Consider the following 17,948-nt stretch of genomic DNA (forward strand, 5'->3'; position numbering starts at 1 on the left):
CATTGAACAATAAAGGAAATCTTCGGTAATGTCTGGCTTTCCAGACTGCCATGTGATTACTCATGTTCACTCAATCTGAGCCTGAAGTGAATAAAACAACAACAAAATGCCTATAAGAATAGTATTAACTCAGTCTTTTGATGAACTTCTATTTCCTGCAGAGATATTACTGTTCATGAGTTGTTTATTTTAGGATTATTTAATTTCAAGTATTTCTTCCCATTTACCCTATTTGATTCTTTGAGAACAGAGTTTTTCTTTATTTCAACATAAAGAATTTGAACTAAAAACATTTAAACTCCACTGCTGCACAAAATTTAAATCCACATATATTTTGACCAAAATATCATCTTATCAAACACAGTAACAGGTGAATATGCTGAAAGTTAACACTTTCAGCTTGAACTAAGAAGAAATCCTGCACTACCAAAATGAGCTAAGAGAACAGGCTCAATTTTTGTCTTGGTGAGTATAGTTAAAAAGAAAATGTACCTTTTTATTATTGCCTTATAATGTTATTACACTAATGCATGACACTGCACATCTGCTTTTTGTTTCTGCATCCTTTTTGTTATGAATTCAGCAGGCTATTGTTCTTGTTGAAACAGTATTACATAGAATATGATGTAATTAATTTGATATTTAGTTCATACTTGATTTTTTTGGGATGGATAAATTAGTAGGCTTTCCCATTTACTTGTTGAAGTTTACACTTAAAACAGATGTTTACATAAGTAACATAACATTCTGACAAGAAAAGATGTAAAGTGTGGTAGTGGGCAATAAAAAAACGTGCCAAGTCTAAAGGAATAAAAAGTTCTTAGGAAATTCAGTTGTTTATTGGTGTGATAAACATGAAGATGATTTTTCTGTTCTCTATAAATTCTTAAAAACATCATTCAATCATTTGCTCTCCATTTCTTTGATCTAAATGAGATGAGCTCCTTTTGCCTCAATACAAATAAAATACATGTTTTTCTCTCACTTTTTGTATTTATTGCACTGGTTTCTGTCAGTTCTTGAAGTGTGGAAATAAAGGTAGTAGTGATAAAATTTAGAATAACTTCACTTTTTTTGTTCTTGTAATAATTGGTATCAAACTAATTTAACTTCCAGTAGTTAAATTAGTTAGCTAATTTTAACTAGTTAACTAATTTAAAGTAATCTAAATTAGTTAACTACTTTAACTAATTTTTTTTTGTAACACTAAACATGTCCAGTTTATTTGATAGGTAGTTTGCCTAATAAATCAATTCATCACCAAGTCATGATAATGAATGGGTTTTTTTGTGCTTTTCTTCTTACCCTTTAACCAAATGTCACCTTCTAATAGTTCTTTTTAATCCAATTTCTTAGCAACATTAGTTTATCAAGTATTTAACATTGTCAAAGACTTTTTTGAAATCCAGGTATGTCTGATGTATCACCTTTTTTCTCCTGCTTACTCACCTGTTCCAGAGACTTTGTGGTTAGTGAGACAGGATTTTCCTTCTTAAGAGGCATGCTGATTCTTTTCAAAATGTCCATATCTATCTGTAGGCTCATAAGTTTTATTACAGGCTCTACAACTTCACCAGGGATTGAGATTGGGCTCATCAGTCTGTAACTTGGATTCCCTCAACAGCCCTTTTTGTGGATGAGAATGACATGTGCAGTGGTCAGCCAGTCATCTGGCACAGAGACTGTCTGTAATGGTAGTTACAAGTGTTCACTGGCCTTCCATGTCTCACTTCCTTTAGAACTCCTTAGTGAAGGCCATCCAGTCCTGCTAACTTAAAACATCTCATTCATCTACTTGATCCAATGCCTCTTGCACATTGGCATAGGTCAGGCGAGCTACAGTAGGGGAAGGAAGCCATTTGTTCACTGAGAATTGATCAACATTTTAAATTAATGTGTTTGTAGGGTTGTGCTACAGGAGAAAATAGTTTAAAAAAGATACATTGCTACAATTTGAAGTCCTTGCTAGTGTCTGTATTATTTGGTTTCTTAGTGAAGAGTTTCTACCAATCTGCAATATTCATGACACTCAAAGTAGATCTGTTTATGATTCCTTTGAACATTTGATTTTGGCTGGAAACAGATTAGAAATCAGATGAAGAGTTGGTCAAATGTTTTTGAAAAAAAGACATGGAAGAGCTAACCTTCAGAACAAGGGATAAAACAGTGCTGACCTTTCTGTTAAGGACTGGCAAGTTAAAGACTGAAAAGTATCCATGGTAAGTCAGAGGTAGGGGAACAAGCAGACAGGTACTGCTTCATGTTGTTAGGCAGGCTGTGAGATGAAGTTCCTCACTTGACATGTATAAAACTGAAGCATTGCCATCTGGGAAATACATTTGTTTCAGAGAGCAACATGAGAGATTCTGAAGTTAAAATTTTGCCAGGATCATAAAATCAGATGGAGCTCACAGCAATATAGCAGCTGTTCCTGTTTTTTGATGTTCTTGTGTCTGGTGTTAGGACATATAGAAAAACACATTATGATTGACAGTGCTTACATAGTGCCTGGTCTATAAGGTGCTTAGTTCTAGCCTGTTGCCTGTTTGCACACCTTTACAGGCTGTGCATGGTACACAACCATCTAAATTTTTGTTCTCTTTCCAGTGCGTTAAGTCCTGAACTCAAGTTTATTTATTTATGTGGCATATATATATACACACATATGCCATTCATGTGTTTAGATCAGCCCAGAACACAAAGCTCCTGTTGTCAGTGTCTTAAAGATTAGGTAAAAGTTTTCTGGACCTTGTAAGTGTGAGAGCTACCCTTCTTTCAGGAAGAGAAATAGTGGTTAATTATTTTGAAACAAGCCATTTAGAGCAATAGGAACAATAACCTAAAATGTGGATGATAATTTAATATGTATAAAAACCTTTAAACTCTGTAGTATTTCTGTGTGGACCTCAAAACTAGAATCATTGCCATCCACGTAGATATATAAGTATGCTGGAAAGAAGGTTAGAACATCTTTGACAGTGCTCTGTTCTTTCACTAGCAAGACATCATTCCTCAGTTGTCTGGTTTCTTGCTGACTTTGAGCTGTTTTGATAAATGCCCTGGCTTGGCCTCTTGGCTGCTCCTGCTTCACAGGACTGGGGCTGGTGCAGTCAGTGTGTTAAGAACCTTTGGAAATACTTGACAGTAACTTAATCTGTTGCAATACAGCTTCAAGATTTTTTTTTTTTTTTTTTTTTTTGAGAGTCTAGGATTGGTTTTTTTTTAGCTACTCTCAGTTTTGTATTTTCTGTTTTTTTTTAATATCAGCTGTTAATAATTTGTTTTCCTCTTCCTGAGGAAGAAGTACTGGATTGTTAACTGTAGACTGTCTTCTCTTGCTTGGCTGGGATAACTCCCAGGTTTAGACACAGATTTCACAAGGTCAGCCAAAAGTTGAAGTTAAGTTGCTTAAAGGCATGTGGATTTGCCTAGAAATACAAATACTGTTAAATTCTTAGAACTTCACATCTTGGTGTTTGGAACTGTGACATCAATGAGTGGTCTTATGGCTGCTGTCAATATTAGGGAAATTGCATTTCTCAATGTTCCCTCTTTTTCTTGGTTAAATAGAATAGTTGGTGAGCAGTGATGAGAAGCCTATCCTATTGAACCAAATCTGAGGCAAATTATTAGATTACCTTGTGTCAGATTGTGAAGCACAATAGAATTGAGCTCAGTTTAACTTTTGGCATTTTGTGTTCATACAAAAGTTAAATGTTACATGAAAGCCAACAAGCCTGAACAGAACAGATGGAAAAATTAATGAAGCTGTTGCTCTGCTCTGATTTTAAATAGCAGATTGTTTCTAGTAGTGTAAGCTTTTGTCTGAAGGAAGAACTGCGATGCTAAAAGATAAACAATTTAATCAATGTCCATAAATTGATTTTAGAAAAAAAAAAGCAAAAGAATCCCCATGTACTTTAATATTGTGTGTTCTTCCATCCTTTTCTATGACTGCCTGGAGGTATCCAGCTGTGTGGTACACTTGCCATGAAGCAGGGTAAGACTTTGCTTGCTGGCTAATGTGTGTGGAACAAGCAGTAGGCTGTTCTTTGGCTTTCTTGGTAAGAAATATGTACATTATGTCATGATCTGCAGTCAGCTTAACGCATTAGAACTGTTCACATTTAGGGAATGTTTCTTTGGCTAGAGAATGCCAAAGACCAATATACCAATATACCTTACTAGAGAAAGAACCTGTGTCTTACAAAGTCCAGGCATGGCAGCCCTGTCATAGTCTCACTTCCTGAATACTGGGAACAGACAACTGCTCAAGGGACTTACCACTTTCAAAGCATGTGTATAAATTATGTGATCAGGATAACTTGGAACCATAATGGTTGTTGAAGTGGAGTCAAAATAAAATTGGGACAGCCTCTGAACTCCCTGAACATGCACTTCCTTCTGGGTTGGAACTCACTTTTTTGTAGTTACCACCCTTTCAACCTCAGGAGACATGCCAGTGACTCATGTACCAGAGTTCATAGTCTACAGATAGCAGATGGAACTGCATTGATTTTATAGGGTTATTAGTAAAAGTTTAGCAAGGAAGCATGGCCATGTGTGAAAAACTGAAGCGAGGCAGAGACCCAGAAAAATTTAGGTGGCATGAGATTGGTATGAAGTAGCCCTTGCATTTAATAAGTACCAAAGAAGAGGATTTTATGTTTTTAGCATTCAAGTGTGAGCTCCTTTTCAGCTGCATACCATGAGCTGATGTGGATTTTGCTGTTTTCTGTAGCAGCACTGATATTTTTGAGTCTTGGCTCTGGATTGTTGTGAGCATTTTAAGGCCCTATCCTCTGTGACCTGAAGCAAATGCTTCCATGGGAGACAGATTTTTTTTTCTTGTTTATTGTGTTTCTTCCTGCTAGGTATGTCAGCATAACAGGATAGCTTGCATTACTAATTGAAACATGAAGAGTTTAAACTGAGCTGTCTGTCACACCTGGCTAATGAAGTATTTTTATAAGGAGTTTATAGCACTGCTGGTCTTTATTCATCCTTGGGTGTACTTTTGTTAGCCCCATTTTTTAAAAGGACTTGAACTTTTCTAGAAAACTCACAGGAAGTTTATAGGTGGGCAGAACACTACTTGCTGTGTTTTTCTGTCGTGCTGTGAAACAGCCGAAAGTGCAGTGAACGACCCTCGGAACTCTTCTTGCTCCCACAGTTGCTGTCTGCAGGGAAGCCCAGCTGCTGACACTTGTTTGTCCAAGAGCAGATGTGAGAGACAAACTGCAAGGGGAGGTACTAACAGCTGGTCAAGCTGGCTTTCAAGGGCCAACTGGGGCTATTGTGGCTCATGGTTTCAGGCAATGCCGCCAGTCTAGTTAGGATCAAAATGTGATCCTCCCGCACAAGTTGCTGTGATGTTCCCTTCCACTCTGGGTTTAGACACTGCACTGAGGGGGAAAATAGCCCAGATGTGGTGTGAGCAGGGCTTGAGCATGAGGGGATATAACTTCTCATTTCAGACTTGCTCCCACTCACCTGCCAGAGGAGGAGGTAAATGGAGTGACAACCTTTAAAAGATGGCATTGAACCAGACAATGGAACTGTTCTCTGTTTTTGGCCCTGTAAAAGCAGAAATGAGAAAGCTAACTTACTGCAGAACTCTGAAGAATGTATATTTTGTCATTTAGAAATTGAGGGTTTTATCACAGTCTTCCTGGGAGTTAAAACCATTTGCAGAACATCCAGCATTTTCTAACTGGAGTGCAGATGGGGCTGAAAAGAGAGATTGCCATCAGCTTAGTCCCCACAGCCGTACTTGTGTAACAGACTTTGCTCAGGTGGGTCTGTGTTTCACTGTTACCTCTGTGAATGAGATGTCAGCCACAAAAGAAATTTTACCATCTATTGAAAACCTAACTTCTCTCACAAAAATGTGAGATAAAATTTGCTCTGTGATATGACAGAAAAAGCAGCTGAGATTGAAAGCATGTGACAGTGTCTGGGATTCTCTGCACTATAGCAAAGAATTTTAAGTGAAATGCCCAGGTGATAGAACAAGTTAGCCATGTGAAATGAAGTACCTTGGTGGTCCCTGCCAATCTAACCAGAGCAGAAAAATCCTTGCTATGTTCCAATCAGGAAGCTAATTTAATGTGAAGTGCTAGCAAGACACCCTGGAGCTTTCATTTGATTATGAGCACCAGTTTGGCATCCTAGAGCAAGCAGTTGTTGGTGACTGTTTCCAAGGAAGGCAAAAAGGCCCCAGAAGCACAGCTGTGCTGTGAATGGGTGGTGGAGCAGACTACTGCAGCCCTTGCAGAATAGGTTATACAGTATGTTCATGGCAAAAAGTTGTTTACTTAGTTCTGTTTTCTGATTTTTGGCTTATCAGAAGCAAATCGAGCCAAGTACACTGTGATTGCTGTTTTTATAATTTGGCTGACTACAATAAAATAGATGGTTCTGCTGAAATTTTAGTGCATAAATGTTCTGCTGTTACTTCCTTTCCTTTGTGAATACCTGAAATTGATTTACTTTGTACTTATGAGATGTGTTAGTCATATGTTGACAGGATACTTTGATCACAGGTGCACAAACTGATAGCTGCAGCTTCCAGATCAAAGTGATTAAGTGACTTACTAAACTTATAACCTCATTCTGGCTAAGGGATACGGAAGAATTTTCCTTGAGAAAGGGAGAATACAACCCTGTTGGGTAATTGTAGAAAATGGATGGATTTGCTAATTACATGGGATCTGCTGCAGGATAGAGTGTCCTTTTACTTATGTTCTACTTTTCACAGAATCACAGGAAGGTGAAGATTGGAAAGGGCCTCAGGAAAGGATCTTCTTGTTCAGCCTTTCAAGCAGGCCCACCTACAGCTGATTATCCAGGATCTTGTGTAGAGGGCTCTTTTTTACTTGAAAAGGAGTTGAAAATTTACAAATTTAGACAAGTCCTGGCACAGGCACCTGTTATCCAGCATAATTGTAGCCCAAATGGAAATAGTCCCATAAACTGCAGGAGGTGGACCAAAGTCTCTCTGCTTCCTATGCTCTTTTTGGCATGGTGCAAAACTACATGTATAAACACACAGGGAGTATTTTTTTGAGAGATGATTTTAACTGAAAAGAAAACACGTGGGCAGGACACTTTCAAAGGCTTAATCCATCTTAATAAGTATACTGAAAACAGATTAAACAAAAAATTAACTTGTTCCCTATGTGTGAGTATCTTAAATACATGAAGTGACAGGTCTGCAGAGTAGACCAGTTGCATCAGTATGAAAAATTATACTTTGTCCTAGTTAAGTAATGTATATAAATAAGTCAGGATTTATTTTTGGAGTTGCTATATTTGGTAATGTATGATATAAAGTCATTCAAAGCAGAGCCTGAAATAACTTGGAATTAAGTTGAACAGAACAAATAGGACATCTGTTTTAGTCAGATTTCTGCAACTTCTTAATCTTAGATGCAACCATTTCATTTGCTGATAGAATTATGTTTCAAAAAGATGTAATATTTGAAATACTGTGTTGCCTGTTGCAGTTGACAGTTCTCATGTCCTTGCAAGAAGCAAAGAATACTTCTACAGCTTCTGCCTCCAGTTTCACAAAGGAATGGAATAATTTGATTTTGCAGCTCCAATCCCAATGGAATAAGTGGTTGCTTTGCTCTGTGTGTGCTAATCTCCTGCAGGATCAGAGCTTTGGTTAAAAGAAAACGTTCTCAGATGAGTGTCAGTACTTAATGCTTACAGCTAAGCCCTTTCCACCACGCTCTGGCTGCTATTCCATGTTTTTGTAGGATTGCAGTAGCAGACCAACTACAGAGAAAATAGTAGTGTGGATTTGCAGCTTCCCAGTGAGTGGGAGTATTTCCATCACTGCATTACCTTTAGCAAACCTCCAGACGGCAGTAGATAAATGAAGCTTCTGGTCTGATTCTGGTTCTACTTAGTTACTGGTGTAATCGAGTGTCTTTAATTGTTTCTCTTTTACATCCTGTTGTGGTTTAACTCCAGTCAGCAACTAAGTACCACTCAGCAGCTTGCTCACTGCCCACCCTGCCTCTGGTGTGATAGGAAGGAGAATTGGAAAAAGGTAGAACATGTAGTTTGAGATAAGAACAGTTTAATAATTGAAAAAAAAAAAAAAAAAAGAACGTTGCCTGGCTCCTGAAGTCCTACAAAAACATAGAATGCAAATGGCAGGACTCTGCTTTCTTTATTTAGCATTATGTGCTGGTACTTGCCTTACAATACAACATCTTCCTTTAACCAGTAACAACAATAATAATAGTCATGAAAAGGAGAAGGAGAGAAAGGAATAAAACCCAAGAACAAGTGATACACAATGCAGTTGCTCACCTCCTGCTGACTGATGTCCAGTCCATCTTGGAGCAGCAATTGGCAGCTCCTGGCCAGCTTCCCTTCCAGTCCTATCCATTTTATCATTCTGTGAAAACAGGCAAACCTGAGGCAGGAGATTCAAAGGGTCAGGAAAGAGAAGCAAATGATTGTGGAGGGCTAGAGCAGCCACAGGTGTTTTTGCAGCTGAGGCATGGTACTTGTGACTTGTAGACATTATGGGAGAAGTTCTTACAATGGTAGAATTGGTGGCTTTGATGCATGGAGTCACGGTGGTGTGCATGTCCTATTCACTACTGCCTCCTTGTCCACATAGCAAGTAATTTAATTAGAGAAAGTAGATCATCAGCGCTGATCTGCCCTTTGTAAATCCACATTTTTCCTCACTGCCTACTTGACTTTCAGTTGTTTGGAAATGGATCCTCAAGAGTTATGCTGTATGGTCCTTCTAGGCACTGAGTTGAAGCTGGCTAGTAGTTAGTTAGTAGTAGTTAGTAGTAGTTAGTTCCTCAGATTCTCTGCAGCCTTCTTAAAGATGACTGTGGTATTTGGCCCCTTTCCATGGACTTCCCTGGGTCATCACATGTGCGTGTAATGATGTGCTTCACAATCATATCCCCCAGGTTTTAATAATCCTTCCATGTGTCCCATCTATCTCTGTAACCATGAATATACTCAATGTCTCTAAACAGTCCTTAACTCTCTTACTTTAGTGTTTCCTCATTCCTCAAACTGCAAGTGTGTTTGGAGGTCTGGAAAGGTTTTGAAGACTGAGGCAGAAAAAATCTTTCCGTATTTCCCTGTTAAACACCAGTTTTACATTTCCTTTGAATCTAAGTTTCCTACTAGGCTGCTTTCAGGATTCTTTTCCTTTTACCTTTTATGCCCCTGGGCAGCTTGAGCTTTAACTGGGCTTTGTCTTTACTGACACCATCCCTGACTGCTTAAGCAATACTTTATAATCCTCCTTTGCTGCTTGTCCTTATTTCTGCTTTTTGGATTTTTTTTTTTCATTTTAATTCATTAGCTGCTCCTTGCTTTGTCAGTTGGGCCTTTTGCCAAAGTTTTTGGTAGTATACAAAATTAGCCTTTAATTAGAATTCAAGGGTATTTTTTTGGTACATCTATCCATTTATTATTTTTAGACTAAATTCTGCCATTGGCCAGCTCACAGATCTTTTGACCCAGTTTTTATAACAATCCTGCCCTGCAGTAGCCACTTTAAATCTGAATGATTCCCTTCTGTTTCTTCCTTCAGTAATTGGGAATTTTTATTTTAATGCAATGCAGATATACTGACCTATCTTTTTTATTATTTTTATTTTAATGGTCAGATCCAGCTGACCTATCTTTATTCAGATTGCTAATGCATACTTCAGTATTTCCAAGACTTTAATGTCATACACCATGGAATGTGTTTATTGTACATGCATATTGCATAAGGCCATGCCTTTTGGTGGCCTCCGCTTTTGATAAAACAATGCTTTTATCTTTGAACACAGCACTCAAGGTACACAAACTGGGAAAAGAAAATAATTGTTCCACAAATATCAGAGTCTCTATTGTTGGCTTGGAAGGCTTAGGTCACAAGAACTCAATTTTGATAGAAGGTCTTTATGTATGTGAGGACTATGGAGACCTTGCTAAGTTCTTCCCATGTCAAACAGAATTGAAGATTTTTCTATGGGGAAAAAGAGGTGTTGAAGGTCAGCATATCCAGTAGTGTGAAGTCAAGACATGTTCCATACCATAAGTAATAGGGAGAGTGGGCCCAGCAATGAAAAAGGGTGATTTTGACTGTAGGAAAAGTCTATACAGGAACAAGGTGATAGCGGTAACTTGTGATCACGGAATGAATTTTCAGATTCATTACTAGTAGTAAGAATATATTGATCCTGTGTTTTGGGAAAGAGCTTGAATATATAGCTTTAAAAAAAAATATTCTTTTCATTCAAAACAGAGAAAATGATATAATAAAAAACCTACCCAGAACCAGGCAATGTAAAATTACCTTCTACTACAGGATCATCCAACGATGACTTTGGTAAGGGCAGGATTTGATTTCACTTGCCAAGCAGCTGTTACATGCAAAGGTTAGGCTGCAGACAGGAGCTGCTGCACCATGAAGCAGCAGTTCTCACCGTGTGATTGAATTAGCTGATTTCCTGAACTGTGGCTACAGATGTAGAGGCTCAGGCTTGACTTACAGCATGAAATATCTATTGGAGGGAGTGAGCTGTGAACCCACAGAGCTCTGGCAACGGACAACAAGACATTTGATTTGTGTAACACCTCATTTCTGTTTACTGTGTTGGATCAAGAGCCTGCCCTGCACCCAGCCTGGCCATGCCCTCGCTGCCTGCCCTCCTCCCTCCTGTGAGGGCAGCACAGCCTGGCTGCTCTAGCTTCAGTTGCAGGTGGAAGGAGCATTTGTCAGGGCATCCTGTCAGAAATGGAGGTATTTGGCTTCTTCAGTCTCCAAGGAAGTGCAGGAAATCCCATTTCTGCAGCACATCCAGCGGTGGGTTCACTCCTGCTGCGAGGCCAGTCCTGGGCTCCTGTGGCTGTGGACACCTCATCACAAAAACACCCTCCCTGCTGGAAAGGTGTTGGGGTGCCGTGACAGGGGCCAAACACGGTCCCCTGTGCACTCTAGGAGCACATCTCCAGGCACAGGGTTCCTTGCTGGGAAGGGGCTGGCACAGCTGTTTTCTCCCTGGAGTGCCATCACCAGCCTGGCCAGGCCTCGGGTGCCGTGTGCATGGTGACATGGTGAGTGTCAGCTGTGTGAGGAAATGCTGGCTGGCTGTACGTTCCTGGTCACTCCTTTCAATGTGCCAGCAGGACCTGAGAGAAGGATTTATTTAAAGCTGCCCCATGATTTTCTAGTGAGGGGTAGGTTAGAGAGCACGTCTGCAGGCCTGTCTATGGTGCTGCCCTTACGTTGATGCCACTGTTATTCACCCAAGCACCAGACAGAACCCAACTCCAGTCTTTACAGTGATTTTTTCACTACAGAAAAGAATGCTCATTTTGCTATTTGCTGGGAATAAGGGCAGTTTTCACCATTATCCTGCAATCTGAGAAGATAGAAAGGAAATAATTTGGAGAGAATTTCTTGCTTTCTAGAGTACCAGTGGCTTAACTTCTTTGTGGTTTTTGTACTGTTGTGAAATACCTCACAACTGTGGCCTGATCTGTACAGCAGATTTTTGTGCAGCATTTTTCTTCCTTCAGTGCAGCTCTCTTATTCAGTGTGATTGCAACCTCAAACGGGATTAGATGAGAGCCTGCTTGCAGTGCAGTGCTGATTAAAATCAAACCCATCTACTTCCTTGTGTATTCAGTGCATGGATTTTGGAATACAGCATGCCGTGGAAATTTTTCCCTAAATCCGTGCTGCTACCTACATTCTGCTGGGTTCCATAGGAGACTAATATAAGTTCCTGCAGGATTAAAGACTGTGAGCACAGTTATTTAGAATTCACCCAGCCCTGTAAGATCTGTCACTCTTGATGCTGATGAGTATTAAGAATGTCTCAGAAAGAGTTTCAGGTCTGAGACTGATGTGACAAAGTCCTGGTAGCTCTAACTCTGCATGCATCTCTGCTTGAAGACTATGTATACTTCAGTGTGGAAAAGGATTGGTTTTCTTCTTCAGACTGTCAGGACACACACATAGCTGAAGACACAGGTATGCCTGAGTTTTGACTGGCAAGTCACATCCTGGGTGTTCTCACTATGTAGGCCATAACACTTGGAATTCCTTTTATCCTCTATGTAGTAATCTGTTTTCATAATGCTTTTTGCAGCAGATGTAGAGACAGGAGTCCTAGCCTTTTGATAACCCTTTTTCCTTGAGTTGCAAGATAAACCACTGCTAACTTTTACTATCAATGCTGGAAAACAAATCTGTTTTCTCATTATTTACTTTAATGCTACCTGAATGTAACAGAAATCCTGTGACTATTAGTCCAATATATATTGTGGACATGGAGGGAGGTGCAAAAAAAAATCATAAGGCTCTGCAGAATTCAAATACAATGGATTTTTTTCCCCTCTACCATCAAAGAGTAAAACAAAGTCAACAGGTTCACAGTCGAAGTACTTCAAGAACAAGGAATGAGACTGAGGGAGCTAGAGGACAAAAGTGTCTGTGGACCTAGTGCAATATGCATGAATATATGGGAAATATGTATCAAATAATTTCATCTACCCAGGGAGGCTGGGAGACTTGCCAATTTAAACAGCCTCAGTGTTTAGAATCAGGAAACTCTTTATTTTAACATTAGTGACTAATTGTCTTAGATGCCTTTTTGTTTAATAGTGTTATGTTTGTAGAATGTAAGATGGATGGTGCTCTATTAGAAACAGAGTTTGAAAATAGAGTAAGAGAACAGAGGCTCGCTTAAAATTTCTTGAATGCCAGAAATTTTCTGACTTTTTGAAACATCTGAGCTTTTGCTGCTCTCTGAAGTCTGGGGCTCCCTCATGGCAAAAAGGCTATTGTTTAAATGTGTTTTATGTACCTGGAGTTACAGTTGCTCTTCAGTTCTTGAGTTTGCTGATATGCACGTGAGTCCAGAAAATAGTTCAAATTCAACCCACTATGTGGAGTGAATGGAATATTTGTCCCCACTCTGACACTAAAAGAGGCACAGAAGACCCTGTGGACATGAAACTCTTCAGTCATTTTCTTTGCTCATGTCAGTGTACAGCCTGCAGTTAGCAGAGCTGAATTTGTGCTGAATAGGTTTCAGCTTTGTTGCACATAGAGCAAACCTCCAAGAGAACAGATTGAAATGTCATGATAAGCCTCTGGTGGTCCAGCTGCAAATCTGAACTTTGGTATTTAGGGAAATTCTTGCTATCTTGCACAATTCCCATTCCTATTTGCTCTTTGCCCCAGCCCTTCCCTGTTTCAAAGTTTTTGGGGATTTTTATCCTAGTTGAAATCCTCTTCAAGCAAGATTTAAGCAAGATTTAAGCAGCCCTTACCTATCTTGAAAAGTCTTCAAATAAAAAAAAAATGATATGGTGTGGAAGAGAACCAATATTACATATCAGCTAAAAAAGTGGAATAACAAGTGGTAGAGCCTGCTGATGACAGCAGAAACAGAAATAGCCTAATGAAATATAGTGTAAGTTTTTTCGTTAAGGAAATGTACCACACTGATAATCTTTCATATAAAATGAAGAGTCCACTCTCTCAGCTGTGGTTAGAAATCCACCACATGTGCTTTGTACAAGTTGCCTCCAGCTTGATTGTGCAGACCAGTTGTTAAGAAATTCCTCTGAGTATGGTATAGTGTGGTGGGCTGCAGGGAGAGTTTTGTCTGTGCCACTGTAGATATTTCCTGACTCAACAGAAGGATGGTGTGTGGATGCAGGCCAGGAAAAAAAATTGGAGCAGCTGCCACTTAGTGCTGGCAAATAATTTTCCTTGAGGAATTTTTGGTGTGACTGCATGGTCTTTATGCTTGACTTGACAAGAGGAACAAAATCTTTATCAGTCTTTGGGTATCTTAATGGGATATCTTGTAGAAGGAAAACCAAACAGAACAGGTAAACTCCATTTTCCCCAATGCTAAAGTTTTAATGTCAAGAGGAAGGTAATCTTATCCCAAGAGAATGCTCCCCCACCTTCTTAAGGGGAAAGTGTGACACCTCAGTATTCTGGCCCAAAACATATGTCAGTGTAGGAATGGTCTTCAAATACACAAAACCAAAACTGATTGTCATTCTCTGTAGAGCTTCCTCTCTAAATTCAGTGTTACCATAGGATTGTTACACAACTCTCCTCAGACCCACAGTAACTAACTAAGACAACTAAGGTTGCCTTCTGATGCTTTTTGGACAATGGACTAAATTACATTTCTTCTTGAAATGGTGATCTAGAGTATGTCCCCTACATTTAGGGATCTACCTCAGATCATGTCATTGTACTGATTAAAAATTGAGTAAAGGTTTAAAGAGTTAACTTGTCTGTTCTCAAAATGGGTCTGTAGCTCTTGCCTAGGCCATAAATAGTGCTGTGGTAATAGTTTTTGTGATAATAATTTAGTCAAATCTGACCTCAAGATTTAAATTTATTTTTGGCTCCTTTTTTTCTTTTCTAATTTTCAACTGTATTGCTAAAATTGTTTTGAGAAAAATTTGATTTGCTTGCAATTAGGTTTGTGATGAGGTGACCACTGTCTCAACTGCAGTCACAAAATCACTCCATGTGCATGTTGCTTACCTGGTGTTTTCTGGCTTGTTTCAGTGAACTGGTTCACAAGTTTAGTTATGCAATGATTGTTTAGATTTAATGGTTCTTATCCATGTATAAAATGAAATAACATTGGATATATATAGCACTGCTATATATAGCACTGGATGTGTGTGGAATCTTCATATTCCTCTTAGAGCTTGAAAATATTGTGTTATACCTGTATAGACATTCCTGTTACAGGGAAAAAAATATCTTTAAACAACTCAGTCACACACATTTTTTGTGTGCTTGGAGAAGCATAAGACCTTGAACAGAAAACAGATAAAACAGAAAAAGTTGGCTTTCAAAACACACCAACAAAATTGTTTCTTTAAAAGCATTCGTTACAAATACACCTGTACAACATCAGATATGAAACAGTCTTTCAAATACAGGGATTTAAGTTACCTCTAACCTCTTACCTCTAAGAGTAACAGATTTTCTATCCAAGTATCTTTCAATCTTGAGCACAAGAATTTCAGCTTTCAGGATGAGCTTTGTTGAGTGAGGGTGAGAGTTCATGTTTGTTATGTACACTGGGGGCAAGACTCCTGAGTTGGAATGCCATGTGCTGGTGCTAGCTCAAATAATGCTGAGACTTAACCTGTGCAGGGATTCCTTGAGTAGGGAGGCTGGACCAGGTGCACCACTCTGGTCCATACCAACCTGACTGACTGACCTGATTCCGAGATTCAGCGTGAGCTTTCCCTTTCACTAGCTGACAAAGATAAGGTGAGCTGTGTTATCATCCATACCAACAAATCCTTAAGGACCATTCTGTTGCTGCCATGTTCCCAAAGTTTTATTCTTCGTGTAGTATGCAAGAGTTTCACTAATGCTGATAAAATGAAAAGCTGTAATTACTGGGTTCCAATGTAGCCCACTTTTCTTAAACTCACTAAACTCAATTTTATTTTCCTACCCAGACTTAGCTGATTTGCTATTTAATATTTTTATTACTGCTCAACATCCACAAAGGGTTTTCAGTGACATGACGTATGGATAGATATCTGTGTACAACTCCCAGATCTTACACCAAATTTTTGGCTATGACTTAAAACATTCAAGTAAGTTCTGAAACTGCTTCTAATAGCAACAGTAACTGTTTCATCACCTCATCTCTGCTATATAAACTGTTCTGGGGAATTTTCAGTCTAAAGCTTTAGTGGATGAAGCAGACCTGTTTATTAGCTAATCCTATGATAAACTGCAACAAAGATAGGAAATATTCATGAGCATGTAAAATTGTCATGTAAATGCAGTATTATGCAGCTTCCATTATAAAAATGCATCTACGTCTAGGATAATCTTTGTACAATAAATAAAAGTAAGTTATTATTTCTGCCCTTGTAACTCTTTCATTTTTCAGCCAAGTCCCTGAAAAAGTTACTGTTTGTTTTTTACCTTTCAAATGGCTTATGCAGGACAGATTTCTGACCATCTTGGTAGCTTGAACTGATTCTCTCACATAGGGTATATGGGAAAATCTCATTTCTTAGATGTTGTCAGTAAAACAACATTACCAGAAAAGACCTACAAGATACCTTTTCTGTAGTACTTGCCCATATCCAAGTTCCCACAGGAAAAAAGGACAGCAATCTTCCCTGTGTGTTTATCAGACTGAGATTTAATAGGTCAGGTTTTAAGTTTACTATATTGACTGACCTGCTTTGATAATGTTCTTTTCACTCTTTTTCCTCTTTCTATCAGCCCTTCTTTGTGTCCTTAGAAATGGGAACCTGCTTTCAGTCACAAAGTAAACAGTCAGACATTTCTAAACGTTGCTGTTGAATGGAAGCCAGTGTGTTTGACTGGGAGCTAATTGCAATGGCTGGGAGATGGCTCAGTGACAGGCCCAGAACTAGAGAAGTTATTTTGTCAAGTAGATGGGTGTTATAAGTGATGGCTTATCCATGTTGATTAATTTACAAATGATGTATATTAGAATGAATTCTTTTCCAGTAACAGGAAGGATTTCAATTCTCCAATTAGTTTCATTTTGGCTAACACAATGGTTATGTTTTGTCTGGCACTAGTTAAGGACACTCACAAGGAATGAAATAGAAACACTTTTTATTCTTGGAAGTGTTCTGTGATGCTTATAAATATTCCATTGACTTTTATTTTAATAAATTAGGTTCAGATATAATGGAGCGGAGTGTCAAGTTAGATAATCAAAAAAGCACATTGTTTTTCCATTGGTTTTCAATGTATACACAGAGATTATTACACGCTTTTCTAAAGAACAAGCCTTGCAGCTATGGTATTCATGATATAACTGGTATCTGTGTGTTTTGGTGGTTGAATGCTCTTTAGGAGGGTTCTGAACAGGCCTCTATGGACTGATTCAGAAGTTGGAAGATTTCCAGATGTTGAGGTCACACTTGGCACCTCCAGCATCTTGAACTTATTTGTAGATGTTTTGTCATTCACCTTGGGTTTTTAAATTAGTACTTCCTCACCCGCCTCATCAAAGGAAGCCAGTTGGCCCTGCTTATCTGCATGACTGGTTTCTCCCTGCTTGCCCTTATAACTCCTGACCCCAGTTCTAGTATTTCCTCTTAAGAAGACAAAATGACCTTTTAGTTCTTACCTTTCCTTCTTCTATTAGAATTAGCCCTCTTAGCAACTTTCACATGTAGTTACAGTAAATATATTTGCAGAGCAATAAAATAGTCACTGTTTTCATGATGACTTGGGATAAGTCACTTGAAACACATCTCTACTGCTGAATGTTTACCACTGTTCAGATTCATTTAAGGGTAATAAAAACCAGATAGCACTAATTCTGTAGGTGTCCATTTTGCCATTGTGAGATGGAAAATTGAATTCTATGTTTATTTCATTCACATAAACATGCAAAGTTTCAATGTCTTATTTGTAGCTTATTAACCTTCAGGACAGTTACAGATTCTGTTTTCTGCCAGAGGTGTTTGCATTTATCTGTACAAAGTTTTATTAATATTTTTGGGAGCAGTGAATACCAAGGGGGAAGTGGAAAGAGAGTAGAAATAAGCTCTGTCTGCAAGTATAACTTCAAAGTAATGCAACTGACACAAGAGACAAATCTCTTGAACTGAAGGAAAAGAAATGGAAGTGTTTCATTTTTCTGTCTATTCATATAAAAATGTTGAAATTACATTACTTATATTTTAATTTTAATTAATTTTTATTTACTTTTATTTACTTTTTAGCATAGCCTCTCTTTAAAGATGATTTTCCAAGATAGCTGCAAATTATCAATGCAATATAGCCATATTTTATTGTGTTTTTTGGTGGGAGTGAAGTACCTGTATGGGACTTGATAACAGAAGAATTTCCATGAGTGAGAGATTTCCTCTAATATACTGGTGACACCAGGAAAAAT

This window comes from Vidua chalybeata, chromosome 6 (genome assembly GCF_026979565.1).
Source record: "Vidua chalybeata isolate OUT-0048 chromosome 6, bVidCha1 merged haplotype, whole genome shotgun sequence".
NCBI lineage: Eukaryota > Metazoa > Chordata > Aves > Passeriformes > Viduidae > Vidua > Vidua chalybeata.